This window comes from Macaca fascicularis, chromosome 6, assembly GCF_037993035.2.
Source record: "Macaca fascicularis isolate 582-1 chromosome 6, T2T-MFA8v1.1".
Classification (NCBI taxonomy): Eukaryota; Metazoa; Chordata; class Mammalia; order Primates; family Cercopithecidae; genus Macaca; species Macaca fascicularis.
This window is the reverse complement of record NC_088380.1, coordinates 33997038-34015031: the sequence shown is the minus strand read 5'-3', so window position 1 is coordinate 34015031 and position 17994 is coordinate 33997038. Positions and strand designations below refer to the sequence as shown.

Sequence of the window (17994 nt, the reverse complement as noted above, 5' to 3'; positions counted from 1 at the left end):
CTGGGTCCTCCTGTATTGGGTGCATATATATTTAGGATAGTTAGCTCTTCTTGTTGAATTGATCCCTTTACCATTATGTAATGGCTTTCTTTGTCTCTTTTGATCTTTGTTGGTTTAAAGTCTGTTTTATCAGAGACTAGGATTGCAACCCTTGTTTTTTTTTGTTTTCCTTTTGCTTGGTAGATCTTCCTTCATCCCTTCACTTTGAGCCTATGTGTGTCTCTGCATGTGAGATGAGTCTCCTAAATATAGCACAGTTTTAATTGTGATGTTAAGGTGTCAATTTTAGATCTTTCCTGCTTTCTCTTGTGGGCGTTTAGTGCTATAAATTTCCCTCTACACACTGCTTTAAATGTGTCCCAGAGATTCTGGTACATTGTATCTTTATTCTAATTGGTTTCAAAGCACACTGATGGGTCTTGACTCTTTATCCTTTTACATGGCTGGAAAAGAAGCAAGGCAGGGGAAGGTGCCACACACTTTCATTACTTACATTTATAAAAAATAAAAAACAGAGTAAAAATGATAATGAGCTGTATCTCATTAAAATAATAATTATTATTTGGTGAACTAATTGAAAAAAATTCTCATCTTATTAAAAGACGTGTGTCCAATAAAATTTTACTTTTTATGTTCAGTTTAATTATTCATTGAACTTTGTAATATATATGTTGTTTGGAACAATTGTATATTACCATTAATTTCAATGGCTACATCAATCTAGAAGAAATTATATGGATAAGAGGATTATGGATACAAGCAATTCAAAATAAATTCATATTTCAAATAACACGTATGTTAGTTGCAGAGCGTATTATAGGGTGATTAAAATAGCATAAATATATATTTATTTTGGCAAATTATGTGAGGGGCATTCTTTTTGATGCCTAAAAAAAGCAACGATGTAGCATGTATGTTAAATGTTCATTTATGTGTTTTTAAATAGTTGCATATCAAGTTGCTAGGGTATTTAACTTTCATTGGGCAAATTTATAAAAAGATGCAGCAGTTTTGATTTTAAATGTTGTTATTTACAATACACCGGAAACATCACCCTTTGCAATTACTTAAATTTATGATGAAAAACTTTAGAGGACATTTACAAAGTATGTGAATGGGTACTTAGCTTTCCATCTTTTGGTGAGTAAGCAAACCAAAAGTGGGAAGGTCATTGTTACAGAGAAAATGAAAAGTGCAATTTGGATAAGGTTGATGCTTTACTTACTGCAGGTAGCAAAGAGTAGTTGGGGAGAAGGATTAGCATACGTAATTTGCAGTACAACAGAAGTACCATAGAGGGGCGCTGGAAGACTGAGGGACAGAGAGGTACTTGACTGACCCAGCTGGAAGGGAAGTGGATCTTGGGTCAAGCGCGGGTAAAACAAAATGGCGACGGTTCGTCAAAGATGTTCAGCTGCACAAGGATATGATTGGATTCGTGACAAGGAATTGGTTTGGGGCAACAGATTTCCAGCGAGTCGGAACGGGAAGCTGTCCCAAGCACAGTTGGTGAGTTGGAGTGAGTGCCGATGGAGAGCAACCATGATGATTTCACTTGGGAGATGCTATAAGTCCATTCTGACAACTCATGTTTGACTCATGCAAAGCAGTCTGTGTGTCTTACGCATAGAAGTGAGAGCACCTCAGGATTTCCCATGCCACTTAGGAAGAGGAATGCAGTGTTGGTTGAAAATGAATAATGGGTGTGCTTACTGAAGACACCCAGGATCTCTTGGTGATTGTAATGATGCCTGTGTAAGCAAAAATTTACTTTCCAAAGGCAATCAGTATTTGGTTAAATCAACTACTGAACTTTTTAGAAAGAGTACTTTGTATTTCAGAGTCTCCTGGGTTTCTGGAAAGTAGGAGCTATCGTCCGTGAAAGTAGCAATTTAGGAGAATTCCTCCAGGATTTCACAAATGATGGTGCTGCAGAGACGATTTTCCATCTTGACGATTTTCCGTCTTGACCATTCAGGTCAAGTTGCAATTGTATACTACCAGCTTGTTTATTGGATTTGAGGCAGATCTGGCTAGTCAAATGCAAATCTAAAAACATCTCCAAGACAAAAATAACTGTTTAGACTCTCAATCATTTCACATTATCTAAACCCTGATTTCTACTCCACCTTCTTCCTTTCCTTCAGAAGCACAAGTGTTCATATCACTAATTTCTATTTTGTAAATATTCCAGTTTTCCCAGCAGCTACTCTTGCCTGTAGAGGAAAATCTAATTTTTTTTAATCTGGCATTTAGGGACCTTCACAGTTTACCTCAATCTATATTTCTTATTTTATTTTTATGGTGTCCTTATGTGGAGTCTCAGCACAGTCCATCTGCTTCTCTGCCATCTGAATATGACTTCAGGATATAGCGTGTGCCAGATTGAGATACAAAAGATGATTGGTGATCACTTTTAATAGGGCAATCAAGGAAGTTTTCAGAAAGAGATGACGTTTGAACTGGTTCCTGATTTGTTGGATTTCAAGGTATGGGTTTAGAGTGAAATACTGAGCTATTGGTGAGAACTTAGATGTGGCCCAGCTTTTTAGGAAATTTATTCCAATAAAAGTCACCAGGAAGCCAGGGACTATTTGTTTTGGTCTTTTCTTATTATATTCCATGCCGGTCAGGTAAAAGTGCCTCCATTAAATGTGTACTTAGGTGTCTTTCAACACATAGAGTTGTGAAGTAGGAACTTCCTGAATTTTGATCCATTAGTAGTCGGAATTTGATACAGGGGCACTTCTGTCTAGTATACTGTTTGAAACTAGGCCTCATAATTCCTAAGCCTCATAAACTTTAGAAAGCTTGGCCATCATGAAACTTAAACCCCAGATGGCCACGGATAGCCCCCCGATGTTCCCAGAACCCAAACAGAAAGACAATTCCGGGAAATAGCCTCATGAGGTCCCACCCTGATAACCTAGTGGGGTCCCACCCTGACTCAATGTCCCCGATGTTCCTGGAATCAGCAATTCCAGGAAAGAACCTCCTAAGGTCCCGCCCCAACCAATCAGAACAAGATACCTTGCTCAGGCCGTAGACAGACCCAATTACCACGCGCCTAAAGCTTTGTTTGAATTTCGCGCCCTAAGCTGTGTTTGAACTTGTGTTTGCCTATATAAACAACCTGTAACAAGCACTCCGGGTCCCAGGGCCAACTTAGAGCTTGGGACCCTAGCGCGCTAGTAATAAATAACTCTCTGCTGTGAATCTCCTGTCGGTGATCCTTCGCGGCGACCCCTGCCCAGGAGGGAATCGACAGTTCGGTTCCAACATGTTCATGTTGTATTATAATCAGAGAATGACTACATTACTATATCTTTCACCTGGAGCATTTTCACACAGGAGTTATCCAGACATCTCTTAGGCAAAGTGGTGATTCAGATTTTTTTTTTTTTTTTTTTTGAGACAGAGTCTCACTGTGTTGCCCAGGCTGGAGTACAGTGGCGTGATCTTGGCTCACTGCAACCTCTGCCTCCCAGATTCAAGCTATTCTAGTGCCTCAGTCATCCCAGTAACTGGGATTACAGTCATGCGCCACCACGCCTGGCTAATTTTTGTATTTTTAGTGGAGATGGAGTTTCGCCATGTTGGCCAGGCTGGTCTCAAACTCGTGGCCTCAAGTGATTCACCTGCCACGGCCTCCTAAAGTCGTGATTCATATCTTTATTGTCAATCTGGGATTCAGAAAAAAAAATCTTTAATCAAGAATCTGAGCGTATAGATCCTAGACCTAGCAGTGCCACTTAATGCTAATAAAAACAACAACAAAAACCTTCCCCACCCTGGTTTTCCCACCTGTGAATTTATATAGTAATAATTTTTTTTATTTTTAGGTGTACAGTGGAAATTAAATGTTAATATAGGCAAACATTTTTCCAATATATAAAAAAGCCTTAAAATGCAAAGGATCAAATTCCGAGCCTTTTGTTCTCTGTGAAGGTACAATTAAGAAAAATGAAAAAATATAAGTATGCAAATATGTTAGACGGTACAGGTGAAGTTCAGGACAGTCAGGACTTTGTTTTGCATTATATGTTCAGTTCACTTTACCGACATATAGAGAGTATGTGAACAGTGCAAGTGTATCTGTCACATATGTCTGTCACATACTGACATTGTTCACATACTCACTATATATTGGTAAAGTGAAGGGATGAATGATTGACCGGAGGCATTTAGGAGCCTTCTGCTAGCTGGCTTACCTGGCTGCCAAAGCTCTATATCTAGGTGACCGGCTGAGTGAAGTCTCCAAACTGTGTGTATTTTAAGGATATCTTGCTTCCACCTGCTTTTCTCCCTGTTTTGATAATACTAACAGTTAATGTTGCTTGAAGACCAAATATGTGCTACTTCTTTACATAAACCATTGGTAATCCCCACAACCCTGAAAAAGTGTTTATTCCTATTTAAATATCAGGAACTTATTCTCAGAGAGGCTAAATAACTTACTAAAAATGGTATAGCTAATGTATCTGTTTGGATGTGTTAGATTATGCTGTAATAATAAACAATCTCTAAATCTCAGTGTGATGGTTAATACTGGGTGTCAACTTGATTGGATTGAAGGATGCAAAGTATTGATCTTGGGTGTGTCTGTGAGGGTGTTGTCAAAAGGAAATTAACATTTGAGTCAGTGGGCTGGGAAAGGCAGACCGACCCTTAATCTGGTTGGGTACCATCTAATCGCCTGCCAGCTCGGCTAGAATATAAAGCAGGCAGAAAAATGTAAAAAGATGAGACTGGCCTAGCCTCCCAGCCTACATCTTTCTCCCATGCTGGATGCTTCCTGCCCTAGAATATCGGACTCCAAGCTCTTTAGTTTTGGGACTCAGACTGACTCTCCTTCCTCCTCAGCTTGTAGATGGCCTATTGTGGGACCTTGTGATCATGTGAGTTAATGTTTAATAAACTACCTTTTCTAAATAGATCTATGATGTTAGTTCTATCCCTCTAAGAGAACCCTAATACACTAAGTAACTTAAAATATAATGGTTTATTTTTTGTTTGTAATACATATTCACCGGGAATCAGCAGGACGGCCCTGCTTATTATACTTAGAGATCCAGGCTGCAGAGCAGCAACCATCACAAATACTCCTACACCAGAGGGAAAAGCATCTCTGGAGAGTGTCATACCAAAAACAAATGCGCTTTACTTAAAAGTGACATCCATCCCTTCTTTTCATCATACTTTGACTAGGATTAGTCATATGACACCACCTATCCACAGGTGGGCCAGGAGATATAGCTCTGCCATGTGTCTGGAGGATAGAGCCAGACATTTTGGAGGTGATGCAAATGACTACCAGGGCAAGTAAGTCAAAGACATGGTTTCTGAATCCAAAAGTATTTTACTACAAAGCCAGGTTTATTTCACAAAACCATATGGCTTTACTCAACTTGCCTAGAGTTCTGGGTCTGGGGAATATCCTTTTGACTTTCTGTTGCTTTTCAGTGAGGATTGTCTCCACCCTAAATTTTCATAGGCTGAGAATAACCCTTCCCTCTCAATTGTCGTACCAGAAAGTATGACCCCTTTGGCCTAAGGCAGATGAGGGCTTGAAAATCAGACCCTGGTGGGATATGGTACTTGTCCCTGTTCCTGCTATCTTCTGCCTCTGTATCTATGCACAAGTAGCATCAAACCACTTTCTGCTATTCCAGTCCCAGAGGTGCTAGAGTGACTTCTAGTACCAGAGCAGCTGGAGTGACCTAACAATTGGCTAGGTACATCCTGACCTATAGAAGATGTGTCCTGGGCCAAAAGCAGGACTTTTTCCTGCAAACTTGAATGGAGCTGATGACAGTGACCTGTCAACAGTGCTGTGACTGTAGTTTAGGGTCATTCACATTTCTCTCTTTATAGGAAGCCCATGGTAGGAGTTGAGAGTAGGCTGTCCAGCAAACAGCCCTGAATCAGAAGTCAGGAGCTTTGAAATCAGTCCTGGCTCTGTCATCACTAGCTATGTGACCTGGGGTAAATAACTTAATCTCTGTGAAGTGTGAGTTTCCTTATCTGGAAAAAGAATGACCATTCCAGCATTCACATTTTTTTTTTTTTTTTTTTAATTTATTTATTATTATTATACTTTAAGTTGTAGGGTACATGTGCATAACGTGCAGGTTTGTTACATATGTATACTTGTGCCATGTTGCTGTGCTGCACCCATCAACTCGTCATTTACATCAGGTATAACTCCCAGTGCAATCCCTCCCCCCTCCCCCCTCCCCATGATAGGCCACGGTGTGTGATGTTCCCCTTCCTGAGTCCGAGGCATTCACATTTTTTAAATGAAAATGCCAATCTGCAAATAGCGTGAAAGGCTAACATCTAAATAGTGCTTAATACTTTACAAAGGTTTTCAACTGCCCTGCTGTGTAGTCGTGATCACCGTGATTTCCCCATTGAAGAAACTAAGTCTTGTAGGATTAGTTGAGTTGCCTAAAGTCTCACAATTAATAAATAACAGAAGTGGGACTTGAATATAAGTCCTTGTCTCCAAATATGGTATTCTTTCCCTTGTCTCCAAATCTGGTATTCTTTCCCTTGTCTGAGTCTTTAACTAGGGTGGTCCATAGGATGTGAAAAAGGAATGCACAAGTAAAGAAAGTGGGAGGCAGAGAGAAAGCAGTAGAGGATTTGGATCCTTGAAGACCAGATTTGAATTCCAGCTTTTCCATATACTGGTTTGTAGTCCTTTAAAAGCCATTTCATCTTTCTTTTTCTGTTTGGCAAATGTAGACAGGGCTGATAGTCATGTGGTATATACTGGTACGGCCATATTGCTTATTAAAATACTGAAATCCTGCCATACTATTTAGTGTATTTAGGGGGTTCCAACTGATCCCCTCGTTTGAGGTCCCCTCTCACCTCCTCATACTTTAGCAACAAAAGGGTTGATAGGCTTAGCAGGGGATATTAAGGACCCACTTCACTCCAGGGCTATGGCTTAGCAGAGGATGTTAAGGACCCACTTCACTCCAGTGATTAGGAATAATGGCTACACAGATGAGAGGGTCAACCATAAACCTTAAAGCACTATTTTCTAAAATGTCATAGCAATGCCCTCTGGAAAAATAATTCTGTTGTGTAAAAAACAGTACATAGAATTTTACCTAGGAGAGACTTACTGTACATTAGCCTATTCAAGACTCTGAGATGGCCTGTTGTAAAGGCACTTATTTTACATTTTTAACTTTGATTTTTCTAATATTTGAGATTGTAATTCATTTTCCCCCATATCACCTATCATATCTTCTGCTCATTTTGTGAATCTTAGATTTTGATCCTGAGCTTATTATTTTCTGTCTACTCATTCTCTTACAGTACATCTTTTTATGTGGTGGCTCACTTAGTTTGTAACCCAGATGCTCTTTAGTCCAGGGTGGAGATAGTCAACTTCCTATGGTAGGTTTATTGCAGGTTATTCTAGAGTTCAGCTATCCTAGAATGACAGGAACAAGAAAAAACAATAGTATTATTAACAACAGTGGCAGCTAGTACTGATTGAGTGCTTTTGATAGACTCAGCTGAGTGCCATACATATTATGCTGGTTATGGTGCTTAACTCTGTTTCATTTCAAATGATCGGTCTAAGCCAAGGGGTAGTAAACTATGGCCTGTGGGCTATTCAGTCCTAGGCCTGTGATTGTAAGATACATGAGATAATGATTTTTAAAAATGTTTTTGCAAGGTTCCAAGAAGACTGGTGTGTTACAGAGACTGTATGTGGCCCACAAAACCTATGTTATCATTTTGCCCTTTATAGAAAAAGTGTCAATACGTGGTAATCCCACCTTGTTTTCTAATGGCTAGAATAAGTTTAGACATGTGGTCCATTCAAACAACAAATAGTCATTGAGTCCTAACCACTATATGAATGTTAGGGGCATAGCAGTAAACAAAACAGACACAAAATCGTATTCTTGTGTATCTTGCATTCTAATTCATTAGACTTAATGAGATATAAATCTGTTACTGTTTGGTTGAAGCTTCTCACACCTAAGTATGCAATATTGCAAATGATATTTCCTTTTTATGTTTAGCTATTTCTGTCTTTAAATGTGGTAGTTCTAACTTATAATTGTAAAGGGAACCAGTTCAAGAAAGACCCAGCACATTAAGGGTGACAGAGAAGAAAGTTGAGAATTAATTAATTAAGCTACTGAGTCAACCAATCTTGAATTCTGCCATATCTTAGGACTTCCTAGTATATTAGATAATAATTTTCCTTATTAAGTCCTTTTAAATCAGTTTTCTGTTACCAAAATTAACTAAAGGTATATGTATACACAAGTATTGCCTAATATAATCCTTATGACAACCCTATGAAATATTTATTATTCCATTTTGCAGAGGAAGAATCTTAAGATGAGAGAAATTAATTAATTACATAGTCAACATATTATGTAACATAACCAAGATGAGACTTCAGGTCTCTCTGACTCGAGTTCAATTATCTCCTGCTTACAGAATTTCTGAGCAGAGAGATTGTTAGAAGGAAAGGTAGGAAGCCAATATAGAGACAGTGTTTCATGTCCTGTGCCTGTGTATATGACTGTGTCATTGAGTTTCATCCTCTTTCTTAGATTAGAGTATGTTTCTTTCTTTCTTTTTCTTTTTTTTTTTTTTTTTTGAGACACAGTCTTGCTCTGTTGCCCAGGCTGGAGTGCAGTGGTGCAGCAACCTGCACCTCCTGGGCTCAAGCAATTCTCCTGCGTCAGCCTCATGAGTAGCTGGGATTACAGGTATATGGCATGGCTAATTTTTGTATTTTTAGTAGAGATGGGGTTTCACCATGTTGGCCAGGCTAGTCTTGAACTTGTGACCTCAAGTGATCCACTGGCCTCGGCCTCCCAAAGTACTGGGATTACAGACATGAATCACCACACTTGGCCGAGTAATGTTTCTTGACTCCTATCCCACCATGAGAAGACAGCATTTTCCCGTTTGTTGGGCATTCTTTGTCCTAAGACAATTGAATAACATACATAAAGAATGAGGGAGTGCCACATCGCCCAGGGAGGGACAAATCTGTCAGTTTCTTTCCCTCTTCTCTACAACCATCTGATCACTTTTCACTTTGTCTACTCCAGCAATACATTCCCATCTGGTCTGTTTATTCACTCCGGCCTTCCAATTCAATCTTCACATTGCAACTAGAAGATAAAAACAGATTTTTCGGCCAGGCGTGTTGGCTCACGCCTGTAATCATAGTACTTTGGGAGGCCCAGGAGGGTGTATCACCTGAGGTCAAGAGTTCGAGACCAATCTGGCCAACATGGTGAAACCCCATCTCTACTAAAAATACAAAAATTAGTCAGGCATGGTGGCGGGCACCTGTAATCTCAGCTACTTGGGAGGCAGAGGCAGGAGAATCACTTGAACCTGGGGGGCAGAGGTTGCAGTGTGCTGAGATTGTGCCTCTTCACTCCAGCCTGGGCAAAAGAGTGAAAGTCCGTCTAAAAAATAAAATAAAATAAAAACACAGATTTTTAATATGGTCTACAAAGCCTCTTCAGCTTCATTTTTCCTCAAGTGTCATCCTGCTTTCTCTGTTCTTGTGTACTGACTTTTATCAACCATTAGTTTCTGCCTGGAATGATGTTTCTTCCCTTCTATGCCCAGTAAACAACTATTTGTCCCTTTGATATCTGTTCAAGTTTTTCTTTTCATACAAACCTTCTCTGCCCTCCCTGACTAGATTGACTCCTATCATAAGCTCTTAGTGGGCCATGTGCATTTCCTTCAAAGCACATGGCACAATTGTAGTTTCTCATTAGTGTGTGTGATTACCCATTTATATCTATCTACCCTACTATATTATATGCTCTAGGAGAGCAGTAGCCACATCTGCTACCCAGTGTGTGGCACACAATAGTTTCTCAGTACATATTTGTGGAATGAATGTGTAAATGTATACAGAAAAGACATTTTACATTTCATCAGTGATTTAAAACAGATTTCAGAGCTCAGGTTGTAGCAGTCTGAGTCCCTGCAGGAAATAAGTGAGATCCTCAAATGGAACAATTTCCATTTTGAACAAGGAAAGTTCAACCTAGGGACTATTTACATAGTTGTAACTTCGTTATAAGGGAAAGTAACAAGGGATGAAGAAGCACCCTGGGGTTAGCAACAGTGAGTTAGAAGTTGGTACCCCCAAAACCGAATGGGCAACTGAAGGGAGAAGTTTGGCCTTAAAGAGGATAGCCATGGTTCTAGAAGAGAGCCACAGGATAGGTGCTGTGGCCATTGTAGAAAATCCCAGCCAAGCCAATGAAGCTCTGCAGTGTCCAGTCATGTCAGAATTATAAAAACAAGAAAAAACATTGTTATCGTCAGCACTCTTTTCCCTTCCTTGACCTCCATCCAGTGCCTCCCATTGGCTAAACCCAACTGAAATCCAGAGGGAAGAGAACTGAATGATGTTCATAAAGGCCTGGACTTTTAGAGAACAGAGCTGGGTGGAAAATGAGTAAATGGATCTAGCAGGAGAAGTGAAAAATCCCAGCCATTGGTCACTGGGACAATTTCCTTTTTTTTTTTTTTTTTTTTGAGATGGAATCTAGCTCTGTCAGCCAGGCTGGAGTGCAGTGGTGCCATCTCAGCTCACTGCTACCTCCACCTCCTTGGTTCAAACAATTCTCCTTTCTCAGCCTCCCAATTAACTAGGATTACAGGTGCCCGCCACCACGTCCAGCTAATTTTTGTATTTATAGTAGAGATGGGATTTCACTGTGTTGGCCAGGCTGGCCTCGAACTCCTGACTTTGTGATCTGCCAACCTCCGCCTCCCAAGGTGCTGGGATTACAAGCATGAGCCACAGCGTTCAGCCGACAATTCCTAATTTTTAAAGAATTGCTAAGATAAATAATGCAAAAAGGTAGCTTGGAAAGTTTTAATTTAATACAATAGGAAGCAGTTACTAAAGTTTGAGAGTTATATAGGTAATGGTAGCTACAAAAAGTTTTCTTATCATGGAAATGCCATGATTAATGAAATGGATTAATGAAAAGTCCATGGGATTTTAAGTTAGATGTGAGATAGAATCTTAGCTCTACCATATCCTGATTTGTTAGCCTTGGTTTCCTTATTTATAGGGTGAAGATTATAGTGCCTCTCTCATAGGATAATTGTTAGAATCCATTGTCTGGCACATTGTAGGTGCTCATGAAATGGTAAGTATTGTGAGAAAGGCATGTAGTTATTGTCTGCTATGGCCTAGCACTATAATAAGGTCTCCTCCTGGGAGCTTTTGATGTAATTAGGCAAGCAAAGTCACCAGGAATGGAGCAATTAGAAACTAACAGAACAGGAAATAATGGAAATAATCAAAGACTCAATGGTATATTAAGATCCACGGGAAAGATGCAGGTCACAAGCTCTGACAGATCTGTAGTGAAACTGGACCACTCCTCACCTTTGACCCTTCCCCACTCCTTCTGCCACTCCCTGCACCCTGGATCTTTAAGGAACCTTCCAGTCCTAAAAGCTAGTGCATTGTAGATAATGAGGATAGTGGATGTCAATGAACTCTACCGAGTCACTCAGCTACGTGCAGTTAAACCACAGGCTATCCAAGCCAGTAAAAACAGGAGCAGTTTAGAACTCCTTAGTGGGTAGTTCTACCTTAAGACTTTAGTCTTTACATTACACAGTCCAGCTCTGATGCATTGTTTGAAAGTGCCAGGTTCCCCCCCACCCTCCACCCCCATGCCCACTTCATAAAACTGCTCTTTGCTTTCTTGGTGCCAAATGGCTCATGTGTTTACATGAAGGACAGATTAAAGACCACATTGTACTTTTCCTTGTCATTGTGTAAAGGGCATTATTTTCCATGTTGATAAGATCTGGAGGGAAGAATAAAGCACAATGGACTTTTATTTTAATCACTAACCACTCACCCTATCCCACAGAAAGCCCAAAGTTTTTTATGCTTCTCCTGGTTTCAAGGAATCTGCCATTAGGAAAAGTAAAGTCCAGTGGCTCAGATTTTATCCAACGGAGACTTAGCAGTGTCCTTCCCTCATTGGGAAGGGGTTGAGAAAAGAGATAAAGAAGCAGAATGTAATGACCCAGAGGAAAAGCTGAAGTGACAGTATTTATGCCTGGAGTTTACTGCCTGCAGCTGCTATGGGACCTGATTAAAGAGTCAGAACAATATGATTCTTGCTCTCAATGGCTTGAGACATTTTGGCAGAGAGGAGCAGATGCCACCTGTGTTAAGTAAGTCAGAGCATATTAGCAACGGACTTGGATAATTCCCACTTCACCCACATAGCCTTCTGTCCTGTGATGCTCTTTCTCTCCTCCATATTTTCTTCAAACAAGGCTAGCAATTCTTCTGTTGCCTCCTCTCTTTTTTCAGTAATATTTGTGCTTTATGTTGTCTCAGTTTGCTCTTGTATTTGAAGTCACATTGGACCAGAAATCAAGAGACCTACTTCTTCCATTAGCTTTGCCATATATCAGTGAACATACCCTTTTAGAACTTCCAATTTTCTCAACTCTTAAGAAATATCTGTTTGCTGCAGTTAACAGTGTTGAGAAACCAGAGAAATACATGTATGTAGAAGTAGCTTTTTTTAAAATTTGAGGTAATATTTACAAATGATTGAATGCATAGATCTTAAGTGTACAGTTTGATGAGTTTTAGAGAATGTATATAGGAATACCTCATTTTATTGTGCATTGAAGATACTGTGTTTTTCACAAAATGAAGGTTTGTGACAAGTGACAACCCTGCATCAAGCAAGTCTGTGGTGCCATTTTTCCAATTGCATGTGTTCACTTCATGTCTCTGTATCACATTTTGGTAATTCTTGCAATATTTCAAACTTTTTAATGATTATTATATCTGTCATGGCGATTCATAATCAGTGATCATTGATGTTACTATTATAATTGTTTTGAGGTGCCACAAACCGTGCCCCTATAAAATAGCAAACTTAATAAATGTGTGAGTTCTGACTGCCCCACTGACTGACTGTTCCCCTTCTTTCTCCCTCTCCTCAGGCTTCCCTATTCCTTGAGAGACAGCAATGTTGAAATTCGGCCAATTAATAACCCTATAATGGCCTCTAAGTGTTCACATGAAAGGAAGAATTGCATGTCTTTCACTTTAAATAAAAAACTAGAAATGACTAAGTTTTGTGAGGAAGGCTAATTGAAAGCTGAAACAGGTTAAAAGCCAGGCTTCTTGCACCAAACAGTTAGCCAAGTTGTGAATGCAAAGAAAAAGTTCTTGAAGGAATTTTAAAGTGCTACTCCAGTGAACACATGAATGATAAGAAAGCAAAATACCCTTCTTACTGATATGGAGAAAGGTTGAGTCGTCTGGATAGAAGATGAAACCAGCTACAACATTCCCTCAAGCCAAAGCCTAATCCAGAGCAAAGCCCTAACTCTCTTCAAGTCTATGAAATTTGAGAGAAGTAAAGAAGCTTCAGAAGAAAAGTTGGAAGGTAGCAGAGGTTGATTCAGAGGTTTAAGAAGCCATTTTTATAAAATAGAAGTGCAGGTTGAAGCAACAAGTGCTAATGTACATGCTTTAGCAAGTTATCCAGAAGATCTAGCTAAGATCATTGATGAAGGTGGCTAAACGACATTTTCAGTGTAGGTGAAACAGCCTCATATTGGAAGAAGGTGCCATTTAGGACTTTCATAGGTGGAGAGAAGTCACTGCCTGGCTGCAAAGTTTCAAAGGACAGGCTAACTCTCTTGTTAGAGGCTAATACAGCTGGTGACTTGAAGTTGAAGCCAATGCTCATTTACCATTCTGAAAATCCTAAGGCTGAATCTACTTTGCCTGTGCTCTATAAATAGAACAACAAAGCCTAGATGACAGCACATCTGTTTACAGCATGGTTACTGAATATTTTGAGCCTGCTGTTGAAAATTACTGCTCAGAAGAAAACATATCTTTCAAAATATTACTTCTCATTGAAAATGCACCTGGTCACCCAAGAGCTCTGATGAAGATACACAAGGAGGTTAATGTTGTCTTCACACTTGGTAACTCAACATTCATTCTGCAACCATGGATCAAGGAGCAGTTTTGATTCTCAAGACTTATTATTTAAGAAATACATTTCATAAGGCTATCGCTGTCATAGATAGTGATTTATCTGATGGATCTGGACAAGGTAAATTGAAAACCTTCTGGAAGGGAGTCACCATTCTAGATGCCATCAAGAACATTCGTGACTCATGGGAGAAGGCCTAAATATCAACGTTAATAGGCATTTGGAAGAAGTTGATTCCAACCCTTGTAGGTGACTTTGAGGGATTTACAACTTCAGGGGAGGAAGTAGCTGCAGATGTGGTCTAAATAGCAAGAGAACTAGAATTAGGAGTGGAGCCTAAAGATGTGATTGAATTGCTGTAGTCTCATGATAAAACTGGAATGGATGAGAAATTGCTTGTTATGGATGAGCAAAGGAAGTGATTTCTGAGATGGAAACTACTCCTGATGAAAATGCTATGAACATTGTTGAAATGACAACATAGGATTTAGGATGTTACATAAACTTAGTGAAGCAGTAGCAGGGTTTGAGAGGACCGTTGCCAATTTTGAAAGAAATTCTACTGTGAGTAAAATGCTATCAAACAGCATCACATGCTACGGAGATCCTCTCAAGAGTCAACTCATATGGCACACTTCATTGTCATCTATTTTTTTTTTTTTTTTTTTTTTGAGACAGAGTCTCGCTCTGTCGCCCAGGCTGGAGTGCAGTGGCCAGATCTCAGCTCACTGCAAGCTCCATTGTCATCCTATTTTTAAAAATTGCCAAAGCCACCCAGCTGATCAACAGCCTTATCAGTTAGCAGTCACCAACAATAAGACAAGACCTAACAGCAAAAAGAGTACGACTCAGATGATCATTAGCATTTTTAAAGCAATACTGCTTTTTTGTTTTTTTTTTGAGATGGAGTTCTGCTCTTGTCGCCCAGGCTGGAGTGCAATGGCACGATCTCGGCTCAGTGCAACCTCTGCCTCCTGGGTTCAAGCGATTCTCTTGCCTCAGCCTCCCAAATAGCTGGGACTACAGGTATGCACCACCATGCCCAGATAATTTTTATATTTTTAGTAGAGATGGAGTTTCACCATGTTGGCCAGGCTGGTCTTGAACTCCTGACCTCAGATGATCCACCCGCCTCGGCCTCCCAAAGTGCTGGGATTACAGGTGGGAGCCACCATGCCCGACCAATATAGCATTTTAACATTAAGGTGAGCAGATTGTTTTTTAGATGTAATGCCATTGCACACTTAATGGACTACAGTGTAGTATAAACATAACTTTTTTTTTTTTTTTGAGATGGAGTTTTGCTTTTGTTGCCCAGGCTGGAGTGCAATGGCACGATCTCGGCTCACCGCAACCTCCACCTCCCGGGTTCGAGCGATTCTCTTGCCTCAGCCTCCCGAGTAGCTGGGATTACAGGTATGTGCCATCACGCCCAGCTAATTTTTTGTATTTTTAGTTGAGACATATTTGTATTTTTATTTCTCCATGTTGGTCAGGCTGGTCTTGAGGTCCTGACCTCAAGTGATCCGCTCGCCTTGGCCTCCCAAAGTGCTGGGATTACAGATGTGAGCCACTGCGCCTGACCCATAACTTTTCTATATACTAGGAAACAAAAAAATTCATGCGACTTATTTTACTACAATATTCATTTTATTCCACTGATCTGGAACTGAACTTGCAGTATCTCCAAGGTATGCCTGTACATCTGTGTAACCAACACTCCAATTAAGATATAGTATATGTCTATCATCCCAGAAATTTCCCATATGTCCCTTTCATATCCCCTTTCAACCAGTCCTTCTTATCTTGAGGTAACCACTATTCTATCACCAGAGATGTTTTTTCCTGTCCTTGAACTTGTTAGAAGCACTTTGAAAACTGAAAGCCACTGTACAAAATCCAGTATTATTACTGTATCTCAACTAGATGTTACATTATTTAAAAGACCTAGTGGTAGTACTGAGCAGAAAGCATGGTAGACACTGACTCAATTCAATACTGAATATATCTTAAAGTAAGTGAAGTATAGGGAAAGGGCCTTTGACGTGGGTTCTGGGAAAGCTGAATTCTAACCTGCTGTGACTTACCTAACATTGTGACATTTAAAACAAAACAAAACATTTTTTACCTTAAGTGTTTCTTCTGCTAAGTAAAGGAGTTGGACTAGATGATGTTGTAGAGTACCTTCATGCTTTCAGAAATTACTTAACGATGATAATGACTAACATTTATTGAATGATTATGTCAGGCAGTACTCTAAATAAATTTATTAACTCATTAATCTTAATAACAGTCCAACAAGATAAATCTTATTACAGTTGACTCCTGAACAACACAGGGGTTGGGGCTGCTGACCTGTGTGTTTGAAATCCATATATAAATTTTGACGCCTCAAAAACTTAACTACTAATAGCCCACCATTGACTGGAAGCCTTCCTGATAACATAAACAGTTGATTAACATATATTTTGTATATTATATGTATTATATACTGTATTATTACAATATAGTAAGCCAGAGAAAAGAAAATGTTATTAAGAAAATCACAAGGAAGAGGAAATATATCTAGTATTTATTAAGTGGAAGTGGATCATCATAAAGGTCTTCACCCTTGTCTTCATTTTGAGTAGGCTGAGGAGGGAGAAGAGTAGGGGTTGGTCTTCCCATACCAGGAATTGCAGAGGCAGAAGAAACTCCGTGTGTAAGTGGACCTGTGCAGTTGAAACCCATGTTGTTCAAGAGTGAACTGTATTTCCATCTTAGAGATGAGCTTCAGTGACTTTCAACATTTTGCCATACTCATTTTCTACCTCTCTCCTTTTTTATAGAATAAAAACTATTTTTTTTTTTTTTTTTTTTTTTGAGACGGAGTCTCGCTCTGTCGCCCAGGCTGGAGTGCAGTGGCCGGATCTCAGCTCACTGCAAGCTCCGCCTCCCGGGTTCACGCCATTCTCCTGCCTCAGCCTCCCGAGTAGCTGGGACTACAGGCGCCCGCCACCTCGTCCGGCTAGTTTTTTGTATTTTTTAGTAGAGACGGAGTTTCACCGGGTTAGCCAGGATGGTCTCGATCTCCTGACCTCATGATCCGCCCGTCTCGGCCTCCCAAAGTGCTGGGATTACAGGCTTGAGCCACCGCGCCCGGCCGAGAATAAAAACTATTATGAAAAATTTCAAACATACTCTTATAAGTAGACGGATGGCATTTTTCACCCTTAAATACTCTAGCATGCATCTAAAAAAGGACAATTTTATAACTGTCACACCTAACAAAATTAATAATAATTCTTGAATATTATTTATTTACTACTAAGTTTGTATTTCTCTGATTGTCTTAATGTTTCTTTTTTGGTGTTTTGCTAAATTAGAGCCAAAAATGGTCTACTCGTTTTATTTGGTGGTTGTGCCCCTTAAGCCTCTTTTAATCTAAAATCCCCTCTGCTTGAAGAGGGAGGATTTAGATTGTTGTGAAGGCAGAAGACCAAGGGGTGCCTTTCTACTTTGTTTCTCATACACAAAAATGTGGTGATGAGGTTACAGGAGAATACAGCAAAATCACTTCAGCTTCTTCCTATTTCTTGGACTCTTCACCCACCTTCTTACCTTATGGGTGGCCATCCCTATTTCTGTAGGTCACTTTCTTATGTGAATAGTAAGGGGTTGCTAGGAAGAGGCTGGTGGATTTCCTTGCACTTACCAGAAACAGGGTATATCACTACCAACGGAAATTACTATGAATAGTTCTCAGCAAAACACTTCCGTTGTAATAGGGGCATGATCTCAATGAGGAAATTGCCATTTGAAGATTTGTCTTTGTATACTTTTTTTTTTGATGCAAGAAGAGAAAACATGGGGTTATTTACATTGTAGGGAGGAACTCTTCAAGGTCAGCAGGGGCTCTAGTGAACTCAGCCTGGTTGAGGCTTACCAGCCTGTGCTTTGTGAGATTGAGTAGGCATCCAGA

The 17994-nt window shown here is 39.8% G+C and overlaps 1 long non-coding RNA gene across 5 annotated transcripts in view; it reads left to right on the top strand.

Annotated features, from left to right (window-relative positions):
- Window positions 1–1368: 1368 nt before the first annotated feature.
- LOC135971257 (uncharacterized) overlaps window positions 1369–17994 on the top strand; it is a 366163-nt gene continuing 349537 nt past the window's right edge. For 3 of the 5 annotated variants that reach the window (XR_010587334.1, XR_010587335.1, XR_012414523.1), the window contains exon 1: window positions 1369–1509. This is a non-coding gene — a long non-coding RNA (uncharacterized lncRNA). Of the gene's footprint in view, window positions 1510–13023; window positions 16198–17994 lie in introns of those variants that run through there. The other 2 variants (XR_012414524.1, XR_012414522.1) reach the window with 2 other exon arrangements.